The 12833-nt window shown below is 37.6% G+C and overlaps 1 pseudogene across 1 annotated transcript; it reads right to left on the bottom strand.

Moving 5' to 3' along the window:
• Positions 1-10347: 10347 nt before the first annotated feature.
• Positions 10348-12291, bottom strand: LOC147543010 (uncharacterized protein At3g28850 pseudogene; annotated as a pseudogene). Its single transcript, XR_015223575.1, has one exon. The product of XR_015223575.1 is annotated as an uncharacterized protein At3g28850 pseudogene (transcript).
• Positions 12292-12833: the final 542 nt, after the last annotated feature.

Here is a 12833-nt window from a genome sequence, read left to right as displayed (position 1 = left end):
CTGGCTCAGGCCAAATTATGCAATATTTTACGGTGGGCTAGATCCGTAAATATTACATAATTCGACCCGAGCCCACCGAAAATTGAGCTAGTAGCACCAGTAGCTCTGTTTCATCTTTAGATTATCTTCTCTTTCTCTCTCTCCCTCTCTCTCTCTCTCAGTATAATCTATCACCTCTATCACTACCACCATTTTTATCTTCATCTCTATATCATTCTCTCTCGGTTTCTCTCTCCCTCTTTTCATCTTCATCTCTTCTTCTTCATCTTCCTCAAACCCGAGCACACGGGTCCTACAAAACTTCCCAAGCTAAAATATTTTCGCTTATCCTATTAGAAAAACAAATTTGAAATTATTTAAATTTTAATTTCTTAATTTGTTTATTTTTTCTCGTTCTTCTAAAATTCGAAACTTCCAAATTTATACTCCCTCCGTCCCAAATTAAGAGTCCCATATTGGGAATCCAACTTATTTTCACATTTTCTCTTCTTCCATGTTTACCCTTATTTATTTGATAATTTTTCTTGAACTAATTCAAAGATTACAATTTTTATTCTAGAAATACATGTAACCATATTAATTTCTCACTTGGTTAATCTAAAAAGAGTGGATTTGTTCATTGGAAAACAAATTTTTGTATTAGAATAATCAAATGTCTTAATTAGCTTAATTAATGCACCACATATTGGAAACATATAAGAAAGGGTATTTATGGAAAAATAAGGGATTTTATGTGATAAAAAAGGAATGAGACTCTTAATTTGGGACATCCGGAAAAGGAATAGTGGACTCTTAATTTGGGACAGAGGGAGTATATAATTTTGTTTCAAGATATAATATGCAACATTGTGTCTTAATGGATATATTTATATTGAATATCATGTTTTGATAAAATATCATCATATGAAAAAATGTATTTAAATATTGAACAAGAAATATCTAGTTAGCTATATAATAATAATATTCGAGATCATATCAAATACTTATTCTATGGCAAACATTATAACAACACTTCGAGACTTTCAAGAACTTCACCGCTCATTATTTGGTTAGATATGCTACACAAAATGATGTAACAAATTTATGAGATAGCATGAATCCCTCTTTATGTACCCAAAAAGTTGTTCTTGCAGATAAAATTTCAATTGACAATTTCAACATTATTGAATAAAAAGGTAAGCAGATGGTTTTCATTAAGGGTTTGTTTGATACGTGGGAAAGTGAGCTGAGAAAATCGATTTTCTGCTGTTTGGTAAGACCAAAAAGTGAGAAAGTCGATTTCTTATGGTAAAAAAACTTTGGAAAAAAAATCCACAAATTTTCTTACAAAAAAGATGAGAAAACTGATTTCCCACTCTTGTAAAAAAAACATGCTCTCTCTCATCTTTATCTCTCTCTATCAATTTCTTTCTTAATCTTAGGTTTGTCTCTCCATCTCTAATCTCCTTAGGGCTGGGAAAAAAGTCCGCAAACCCGAAACCCGTACTGGTACCCGAGTCCATTAGAGCCTGCGGGTATCCGAAATCCGAAGCAGGTTTAGCCCGTCCGACCCGATGAAATCAACGGGTCGGGTACGGGTTTTGAAGTGCTACCCGACATCCTGCCCGAGCCTGCCCGATAATTCTCAAAGACAGACAAGCCGATAAATCGAAAAATTCTTATCGGACCTTCAGCTTCAACATCAATGTGATATCGATGGATGTAAAATTCTTCAGTAAGAAGCGTCAGACGAAAACTAACTCTAAGATTATCACGAGGAAGAAACCCCTTGATAGACAAACTGACCATGAAGGAAACAGATGAAATTGTTCACCCATCCGAGCCATATTTATAGGCCTAGGCCGTGGGAAGAAAGAACGAGCAGCCGGTTCGACCAAAAAATACTAACAAAGCAATAAGTATGGAAGACGAATCAACAGTTCCTTCGCGAAAAGGCGGTCAATATTCGGAAGATAACAAATGATAAGGGGAGAGTCATAACAGATAAATTCATTACTCAGCTAAGTCTATTACAGAAGAAATTGCAGAAAAGGACGCTGAAGCTACAACATGCATTCGGGTCTATTACAGAAGAAATTGCCAATGAGATAAAAAATTCACAAAAAGAAGAGACAGGGCGAGGAAAAAACCAAAGAACGCGAAAGACTAGAAGAGCAGTCGCGCAATTCTGCTGGAGAAAAACTGAAAAGTTACCAAGAGCCATCTTCCAGAGAGTTGCCAAGACAAGAGGACAACCAAGGAAAAAATAACTCCCTTTGTCGTCACCACCTTGCCCTGAGCATCCCTGTCGGAGGCAGCACTGATAACCTTACTTCCTTGAGGAATTCCCCGAAATAGCTCATGAGGTTACCACGACCATTATGGAGAAGTCCACCCTTAACTATCTCCATCGTCGGAAAAACACCCTCCAAGCAGCAAGCTAGTATGAAGTCAAATAGAGGCCTCATCTCGAATCTCCAATGAAAACGGAAGGAAGAAAACAAGGTTGAAATATATCTGAGAAGGAAGGACCTTCTCTTCTCTAAACTTTTGATGATGAGGAGTTAAAAGAACCAAAGTATGCTATTTATACTAGAAAAGAATAGCCAAAAGACTTCTCAGATACAGACGAAGGATCATGAAAGACGAAGACCAAACGCGCCTTGGGAACACGCAAGGGAATGATGACCGATGGATACACACAGCTTAAGACCGATCGACAGATGGCATATCAGCAGATTTCAAGGAGACGTGATAGTCTCACCACTAGCAAGACACCACGTATCCACGCATGCCCAAAGGACTGCCGTGTACAACAACCCAAAATATCAGCGTCAAAAATGGGCAGTCAGAAGATCAAATACGCGATGTCACAAAATCACGCATGGCAAGGAAATTAATTACTCGGGCAGAAATTATAAGGTGCTTCGAAAAGACGAATCACGCGTCAAACAGCATAAGGCAGACATAATTCAAGTTAGTTCTGGAAAATATGGTTGTAGGGGAAGAAAGTTTTACTACCAGCAATCCCCATCAGCTCAGTGCAGATTAGCTCAAGAACGCGTAGCTCTGGAAAATTAGAAGAAAGGCCAAGCTTCACGAAAGAGCTCTGGTCTAGGTAAAACCCTCGACTTCGGGATCTTCAAATGTTTAAAACACACGAGTTACTTCTACTTCTCAGTCTCATTACTTTCGACTAAGGAGTGGCGGGACTCATGATGATGCATAAAATATCCAGACGTTGACTAACGTCTGAAGAGTCAAGATCAGACCTGAAGTCTACTGGGTCAACCCGGCTTAAGGTAGCAGGACCGCTGAGCCCCTGATGGTCCACAAAATGTTCCCTTAACTGGAAGGTTGGGCAGAAGAAACCAGCCCTGCAAAACGCTCTTGGCATGGACAGATCAACCTTGGGGTCTTCAGAGAAGTAAGGGGGGTCCAAACAGATCCGGCCAATGTCTTACGTCCAGAACTGGGGAGGCAGCAACGTTAGGCGATCTACCGACTTAATCCCGAATCTTCCAGAAAGATCTCAGTCAGCTACACATTTCGAAGTGTTTAAGCCAGCTTAAACACCACGTAACTAAAGGAGGAAACTTCTCCTCTAGGATCTATCACATCGGCAAGATATCTACGAAGGATCCTTGAACTTAGGAACTTCCACTTATCAAAGATCCGAGATAGACTCTAAGAGAAACCCTACATACTCAAGAGAGGAAACTTTTTTTTGGTCTGACGGCAACAACCACACCATTGCCACCAATCATAGTCGGCCTAACATCGCCTATAAAAGGCCCCCCACATCGTCCTTCCCAGGACACGATCTCATTACCCTAAAAAGATCACCCAAAACCCAGAGTTCCCATAACTCGCCCCCAAAAGGATCAATCAATATTCGTTCTTTTACTGCAAAGAGCACCCTGATTGGGTTGCGTCGGAGCGATTTTCGAACCCTTTGCAGGTTTTCCCCCCTTGAGGAGCAGACGAACAGGAACAAGAGCAAGGAGCAGGAACAGACGAGCAGGAGCAAGGAGCAGGGAAAAGGAGGCACGGCAGGAGGCAGAGCAGAAGTCAGGAACTCTAAGCCGAGCAACACCCAACTTAACAGAATAATCAAACAGAACGGAAGCTGTCATGCATCAACTCTTGATTTCATGTTGATCTAACGGAAAATCATTTTTTGACATCAGCAGCAGGGATGCAAGCAATAGTACTGCCTTATCTTCTTCTTCGAATTTGACATCTATATTTGCTAAATCTAAAAATACTCAGTTGAGTTCATCCATATGGTCTTTCAACGATTCCCCTTCTAATATCTGTAAACTAAATAATTTCTTCTTTAGATACAAACGATTAGTTAGAGATTTCGTCATATACCTTGTCTCCAGCTTACTCCATAGCCCATCGGCTGTAGTTTCCGTCGCTACTTCCGCAAGACCTCATTGCTCAAACAGAGTAGAATCTGACCATGTGCTCTCTCCATGAGATCTTCCTTCTCTACTTCTGAAAGTGATTCTGCGAGTGCGGCCTTCCCATTCAACGTCTTCAGCAGACCCTATTGAACTAATACTGCTCCCATCTTAATCTTCCAAAGATTAAAATCGTTACTTCCATCGAACTTCTCTATCTCCTATTTCGCCATCATAGAAACCTCAAAATCAAAGCTCTGATACCAGTTTGTTATGCCAATCAGGGTTAATGTGATCAATACGAGTAATCCAAGACAAGCAATAGGAATAGTAAAGAACAATCAAGAACAGAACACAGAGATTTACGTGGTTCGGTTGGTGAGACCTACTCCACGGCGGCAACGACGCGATGATTTCCACTATGATAATCAAACAAGTTTATACAAGAGATTCGTGAGATTGTGCTACTGATATCTCCTTAGGGTTTAGTTTATATAGCCACTAAACCCTAATCCCACCGCCTGACCGACTCTCATTATACACGGATAACACTATCACCGACGTAAGCCTAGCTTCCGCATCCCAGCTCTGCCTCACAGCCCTACTTCGCATACCAGCTCTATCTCAGTAATCAGCTCTGCTAACGGGCTCAAAATTTGGCGGGTCGTAAATCGGGTTCGATACCAATCCATATTCGAGTCACTTCTAACATTGACCAAGTAGCCGAGTGTGAGTAAAAATTATTAATTAAAATAAATTGAATAAGTTAAGTGAATGTGACAAATTATTTAGTTTAGCGTATATAAAATTGGTAGTGGCTAAAGGCACCCCGTGAAATTTTTGTTCGTGTCGGGTGCCTCACATCCAATACGGAGTAGGCACCCAGTCCGCACTTCTTCATCATCATCATCACAGATCAATTTTGTTCCCAAATCTATCATCATCGAACAACAAAGAGGAGTTAGAGAGATAAGGACCCTTGTTTTAGACAGAGAAAGAACTTTGATCCAAATCACCGTAAAAAATATTCTCGGGAACCCTAATCTCGCATTGGTGTCAGACTTGGACCAGTCTGGGCGATTTCGGACTGGCCAGTCCGAGATCTTAAGCAAAGTTTCGGAATGACCAGTCTGAAACTTCTCGGACTTGTCTGAGGCCCAGACCTTATTTTGGGTATCGGACGGGTCGATATATCCCCAGGTGCCAATAGATATTTGGAGTCAGACGAGATTGACTTTAGTTAATCTCCTCCATCGAGTGCTAACAACAATTTATCACGTGCTTTTAGGCACTCCATATAAAATTTCCCAACCCATTAACCTGGACACTTGGCAATAACAACTTCTTGGTTGTACATCCAACTCTCAATTGTCAATTCATTCTCTTCTTTTTTTGATGAACATTTCAATTCATTCTCTACTTTGGCTTAATCCAACCCCACATGATAATTACTTATCACCAACAATTCCCTATTGACTTTTTCACAAATGCACTAGGTGCATTTTTTAGCTGCCGACAAGCTTACATTTCTATTAATACCGTGAGGATATTTTTTTTAAGAAATTTGGCTGAATGTCTAATTTCAAGTTTTTCAGTTGAAAAGACAAGATATGTTTTGTTTGGTATCACGCATACATTTGTATTTTGAAATTAATAGTAAAAGTTTTAATGTTTGTATTTTGTATGGTAAAACCCAAATACAATGTTAGGATTGCAAAAAAAGAAAAATCAACCCCATTTGTAATAAATTGTAATCATTTTTCAACCAATCGCATTTGCAATCAATTGTAAATTACGAAAAATCTTTAAAAAATTGAGTGATCATTTTTACCTTTTTTTTGTTGCAACTAAAAGTGTACTAATAAACGAACAAGTCATTACAATATTTATATCTAATGATAGTGTGAACAACCTCCCAGTTAGTAATATAATTATTAGTCCTAGCCCATTTAGCCAGAACGTCAGCTAGATCGTTACATTTGTATTTTGAAATTAATATATAGTAAAAGTTTTAATGTTTGTATTTTGTATGGTAAAACCCAAATACAATGTTAGGATTGCAAAAAAAAAAAAAAAAAATCAACCCCATTTGTAATAAATTGTAATCATTTTTCAACCAATCGCATTTGCAATCAATTGTAAATTACGAAAAATCTTTAAAAAATTGAGTGATCATTTTTACCTTTTTTTTGTTGCAACTAAAAGTGTACTAATAAACGAACAAGTCATTACAATATTTATATCTAATGATAGTGTGAACAACCTCCCAGTTAGTAATATAATTATTAGTCCTAGCCCATTTAGCCAGAACGTCAGCTAGATAGTTGCTTTTACGCATAAGATGCAGAAGAGTGTAGCTTGAAATTGAGGAAGCAATTTCTTGATCGATGAGACGTGCGCCTTAGATTGCCAGTGTAATTGATAAGTTGAGTTGTTGAGATGGGCGTGATTATCACTTTCGATATGGAGGTACTTCAAATTATTGTTTACTGCCCATTTGATACCTTGTAAAATTGCCAAAAGTTCACCTTCTTCCGTTGTTTGTCCGAGTCTTAACAATGAAGTATGAGCAAATATGAATTCCGGTTTGTCATTGTGATGGATAGACTAATACCTGCCGGTTCCTTAATGTCAATAAACGAAAAGTATTAAGTTTGATAAACAATGAGGTTGGAGGAAGCCATCTTATCTGATTCGTAGTAGAAAGACCAGAGGCTTTCGTATCAGTTATCGGAGGGAATGCCAAAATTTGTTTAATTACCTGAGCTAAGGTCTTCAATAGTTGCTCAAAGCAATGACCACATCTCGTTTTCTAAATAAACCAGAGAATAGTTGCATGCAAAGATTCTAGATTACTGTTATCATAATTTTATTTATCGTTTCATATAATTACCCATCGCTGTAATGATACTATCTGCGAAGAGTATATATGAAAATAAAACTAGATGTTAGGTTCTGGCAAAACTACAGTGAAGTAAGGCATGGTCAAGTGTTTCAATATTTCGCTGCAATAAAGACTTTACGTAATACTACTGATGTATTTTCCTATAATGTGACGCACTGGCAAACAATTAGTACAACATTTACAGAGAAATAAAGAAATACGAGAAATAGATTTAATTTTTCAGATGAAGTTCCAATCAACAATATTCCGATTATTATCAAAATTAACAATATTAAGGTGATGATGCATAGACCGGACTTCATCATTACCCGAATTAATGAGGGACCACTTAATCGAATCTGTATCCTCCTCCGGATGGGGAATGGTGCGGATGATGTTGCCTTTGTCTCAATCGAAACCGCTAGCAATTAAATTTAAGTTCCAGTTGTTGTCATGGATAAGCTGGGGCACCCAAGTAAGTGATGAGTTGTGGATGTCGAGGATAGAGGGGATGGTTGGGAATCCAATAATCAGTCCAAATGTTGATAGAACTACCATTATGGACCTCCCAAATAGATAGGGGAGTAATCTTATTCAGCTGATAGTGAATGATTTTCCATATCCAAAAATGCGATTGCTTAACAGGTCCCGGAGAGCGAGTGTTGTGGAAATATTTCACTTTAAGAAATTTGACCCACATGGAGTTAGGTGCCGTACGAAGACGCCATGCAAGCTTTCCAAAGAGGGCTTGGTTGTCCAGATACGGATCTTTAGGGCTTGGTTGTCCATGGTTCTTGGGAAGGCAGATCGCGCTCCATGCTTTTGTACAGATAGCTTTCGGTTTTCTCCACACACAAAAAAAAATCGTTGGGCGGTCTTAATGCGATTGCATATGCCTTTTGAGATGGCGAAGCATTGCATCTGGTATCGTAGACCGGTTAAGTAGGAATCATGACAAAGCAAAACCCAACAACGTATTTCCTTCCTCATCTTTAATGGTGAATTTTAGTTTCAGTTAGTTTTTCTTCCACTAGTTGATTTGGTATTTCAAAACCTACCTTTGAGTTTTTGACACTAACATACTCCCTCCGTCCCATTTTGTTTGCAGTTTTGGTGAATTCAACTTATTAAGGAATGATATTTATTGTTGACAAATATAAAGACTTCCCCTAAACTACCCTCATTTAATATCGAGTATTTCATTAAATATAACATTGGTAGAAGCGTAGAATCAATTAGAACCTTTGAATGGTATTCAAACTAAAGGGTAGTCTTGGAAGTTTCATCATTTTAATAATGAAATGAATGTTATAAAAAGAAAGTGACCAAACATTTTGGGACATCCATAAAAGGAATAACAACCAAACAAAATGGAACGGAGGGAGTATAAATTATAATTGTAACTAAGAAAAGTTGGATAATATTAAAAGAAAAAGAATTTGTTTTAATAATCAATAGAACATTATTGTGTAGTCCCCCTTGACTAGTGACTTTTGACCCAATATACTTTTTTTCGCCTCCTAAAAAGAGGGAATTGTTTTTTCTGAAATTAAATGGATGTATTATCTATTTTATTGTTATTATGGTTGTGATACAACTACTCCAATTTTAGGCGTACCATAGTTTAAAACGTATTTAGAAGTGAATTAGGTTAAACCAAGAACGGTGTTAGTGGGCTTATTTAGTTTTTTCTCAAGCTCTCAGTTAGGCGGCACCTGTTGTGACTTTTCTAAATCTAAATAAATAGAACCTTAACTCATTTTCATAACAGTGTAAGGAATAATAGTTTAAACTAAGGTTGTGTTTGTTTTTTCTTTTGTGTCTGAATCTGAATTAGCTGAATCTAAAATGTCTGAACTGAATTGGTTGAATCTGAATTGACTGAATCTGAATACAAGTTAGATGTTTGTTTTTCAAATCTGAAAATTAAAGTCTGAATTAGGATTTTGACATTTATACCCCACCCATATTTTTTAACCCAAAAAACCCTAATATATAAAATGTGTGTTTCCCCTCTCTTTCCTAGAATCTCTCTCCTTGATCTTGTTGCTGGCTACTATGGAACTCATCTATCTCTCTCTCTACAATCTCTCTACAACCGAAGTTCATAGCCAAACCCTAGCAAGATGATTCTTTCGTCCCCATCATGCTGCTGGTATGGCTTGATTTCTCTCTCCCTCCCTACAAGCCGAAGTTCACAAAAACCCCTCGCCAGATCTGGAGAGTGGAAGCAAGACGACCTCACCGGATCAAAGATCTTCCAGCCGTGGTGGTTGTGTGTGCTATTTTGGTCGTCTAGTGTGCGTATGCAGTGTTGTTGTTGTGGTTAAGGGGTGGTGGATGTTTGATTTCTACTGTGGTTTGTGGTGACGACGGTTAGTTTATGGTGGTGGTTGCTAGTTGGTAGTGATGGTCGTCTAGTTTATAGTGGCGGTGGTTGTCTGTGGTGGTGATTTTGTGGTAAATGGTGGTGGTGGTTGTCTGTGGCGGTGATTTTGTGGTAATGGTGGCGGCCTGTGGTGGTGATTTTGGGGTAATGGTGGTGGTGGTCTGTGGCGGTTTTGTGGTAATGGTGGTGGTGATTGTGGTGGCGGTGACGGTGGCGACTGAGACCGGGGTACTAGCGTCAATTTACACATTTCAGAAATTAGTTTCTTGTTTCAGACTGGTTTTGAAGTCTGAAATAACTGGGCTATTTTTCAGCCCATTCAGATAAAGACAAAATTCAGCTAAGTTTTCAGATTCACTTAAATTTAAAAACAAACATTTGGAATCTGAATTAAGGCCCAATTCAGATTTCAGATCTGAAAAAATAAAAAAAACAAACAGCACCTAAGTCTTATTTTAGTTCCGACTTAAATTGAATTTAAGTGAAGAAGTCTTCATAATTACATGTTCTTAAAATAGAATTTAGCAAGTCCAAGATTGAAAGAGAAATCTCTAACATCTCAAACCCAAAAAGAAAATGAAAATCCACTATAGTCTCAAGATCACAGTAGAAAATATGCATTGTTGACATAGAATACCTTTCTAGATAAACAAACATGAAGAGGAAGAATTACATGATTAATTTCCGAAGAACAAAAAAACAATATATATAACTATCCAAAATTGGGGCCTCAAAATCCAAAAGCTTTGCAATCACTTTCGAAAAATACTAGAGAATAAGAAAAACCAGACAAATTCTGGACATAAATCTTATTTGACTTGTCGTGATTCGTACTTCCTATGATTCTGATCTACTGAACCACAAATTACGAACAAACCACATCAAATTTATGTCCAAAGGTTGCCCAGTGCTTTTTTTTTTGTTCCCTACCATTACAAATCATTTTACCCTAATTCTCAACTCTTGATTTTATGGAAGTAACTAATTATTTAACAACACCCAAAACACACACTCACACACACACACTCTGAGAACCAATTGATCTAAAATGAAAGAAGAAAAGAACAAAATGGGAAGGCCATGTCTGTTTGGTTAGTGAGCTTCTATTTGATCACACTACTAGTAACAACAAACAGGGCATCTTACAATTCCATTTTCATTACAATCTGGACATCTATGAAACTCTCCTCCATTTTCTTCTTCTTCTCCTTCTTCTCTCTCATCATCATCTACATCTTCATCATCTTCTTCTTCGTAGAAGATCTTACAGCTACCCGAACATGTCTCACATGGAACAAATCTCACATCCCCACAAGTTTCACAAACACTATTATCAAAATCACAACCTTCAAACAAGTTTTCTAACTCTCCATCCTCATGTAGTTGCTTTATCTCTTCTACTCCACCAATATAGTCTCCTTTAACGAAAACTTTCGGCAATCCACCTCTAAATTCACCAATTAACTCTCTTAATTCCTCCTTGAATCCCTTATGCATTGATACGTCTCTCTCGTCGATTCTCACTCCTAATCCCTTCAATATAACTCTCACTTGGCAACAATCTTCGTACGTTTTTCTAACTCCTCTTAGACTTGTGAAGTAAATTACTACCTTGTTCTCACCATTAGGTGGACAAGTTTTCGGTCTTACTTCTTCTTCATTTCCCTTCTTCATGAACAAACAAGTAGTACTTATCTTCTCAGTTTCCGTTGATTTGAGATTACCTACGCGTTTTGGAGATAGTTCTTCCAAAGCTTTTCTAAATGTTGATATAATTTCTGGATCAAAATCTGTAACTACTTCATTCGAATTCGAATTTGCATTGCCATTGTTCATAACCTGAACCCACATTTCTTGAGTTGATTTCGACCCGTTTTCTTGCAATTTTGGCATTGGTTGATTACCTTCTTGTTGTTTCTTGTAAGGTTGATCTAGAGAGGTCGAATTCGTCACCCCATGGTACGAAAAACATCGATTCAAAAGATTAGGAACTCGTAGTGGGCTATTATCTTCTAGTCCTGCCATTAATTCCCATGAATTAATAGTTTCAGGTTCACCAGGTGGGGTTCTAATGGGTGTTCTTGGACTAATTTCGGGTATTTTTTCATCGATCATATTCGACCACTTCTTTGCTTGATTTACTTCCATTTCAAACTCCCCATTCTTCATCTCATTCTTGTTGTTCTGATAATCTTCATGGTTTTCGTTAATCGAAGTTCCGTTTAGGTGAATTTGATCAATTGAATCAAGCTTGAGAGAACCCAAAGTGGTGGAAGTAAGAGCTACAAAATGGTTTTTATCACCATTACCAACTTCTGAATTATAATTTGGAACAGAGTAGCTACGAGAAAGATTGCTTTGACAAGTTTGACATCGCCTTTTCTTCGAACTAGCACAACCCATTTCGAAGAAATTAACCAGAAGAAAAAAGAAAAACTTTTGAACTAAATTGAGATTGAATATCTCGAATTTGATTGAAATTGAATTAGATTAAGAAGTGGGGAATTGGGTTGGTGAGAGAAAATGAAGTTGAGAAATTTAATTAGATGAGAAAAAAAAATGGGAGCCGACAATACTAGTAATTATAAAAGATATCTCGCCGAATAAGGAGGAGGACAAAAGAGCTGAAAATTCCAACTCCACTTTTGAAACGCCCAACTACTCTCTCTCTCTCACTGTTTCTTTCTTTTAGAGTTTGAAAACAAATAGAAAAAGAAATTGTCACTTTAGATAGTAAACTCTGGAAAATGATTAACTTTCTGCACTAATTTTGGACTGGATCATCTATCTAGTCAATATAGATTATAAATAAATGTCCCTATTTGAAGACTTATTGATAGCTCCATTTGGGCTGGATCCTCTTTAGAACCTTGCTAGTTTGATAGCTTTTAACGCTTTTTTTTAACGCTCTCTAACGGTGTTGGTTGTTGCTGTTACGATAGTTTATCTGCTTCTTCTTTCCTCGCGATCACATCAATATCATTTATTGCAATGGTTCTTGGAGTCAATATGAAAAGCCCGAGACAAGATTATTATTAGCATTTTGTGCGGTCGTAAATTCTTCCATATCTCTAAAAATTTATAGTATATATTCTTAAGTTGGTTCAAGAAGAATCAAACATGCCACAACAACAATCTCATTAGTATTATTCTGTCTCTTATACTTTTTTTT

Source organism: Eschscholzia californica, unplaced genomic scaffold, assembly GCF_041429995.1.
Source record: "Eschscholzia californica isolate CP2 unplaced genomic scaffold, dmEscCali1.0.p SCAF_4, whole genome shotgun sequence".
Lineage (NCBI taxonomy): Eukaryota > Viridiplantae > Streptophyta > Magnoliopsida > Ranunculales > Papaveraceae > Eschscholzia > Eschscholzia californica.
This window is presented reverse-complemented; position numbering and strand designations above follow the sequence as displayed.